This window comes from Apis dorsata, unplaced genomic scaffold (assembly GCF_000469605.1).
Source record: "Apis dorsata unplaced genomic scaffold, Apis dorsata 1.3 scaffold_949, whole genome shotgun sequence".
Lineage (NCBI taxonomy): Eukaryota > Metazoa > Arthropoda > Insecta > Hymenoptera > Apidae > Apis > Apis dorsata.
The window spans coordinates 171,695-171,934 of NW_006264058.1; the positions used below are offsets into that span (position 1 = coordinate 171,695).

Consider the following 240-nt stretch of genomic DNA (forward strand, 5'->3'; position numbering starts at 1 on the left):
GGAGGAAGAGGAGGGGGGAGGGAGGAAGGGGAAGAGTGAGATTCTCCGGGCTACAAGAACTTCATTTTCCAACCCATTACGCCCCGCCACCCTTTACCCTCTTCGATTAATTTATATCGAAATTTTAAACGACATTCATCACCCCCATACCCGAACGATAAATAACGCTACTAGATTTTTCTACTACTTTCGTCTTTTCTTCGCTTGTTCTCTCTCTCTCTCTCTCTCTCTCTCTCTCTC

General features: G+C 45.8%; 1 protein-coding gene across 2 annotated transcripts in view; it reads right to left on the reverse strand.

The window, feature by feature from the left end:
* Positions 1 to 240, reverse strand: part of LOC102677593 (4-coumarate--CoA ligase 1-like) — a 10,168-nt gene that overhangs the window by 7,600 nt on the left and 2,328 nt on the right. The window lies entirely within an intron of this gene.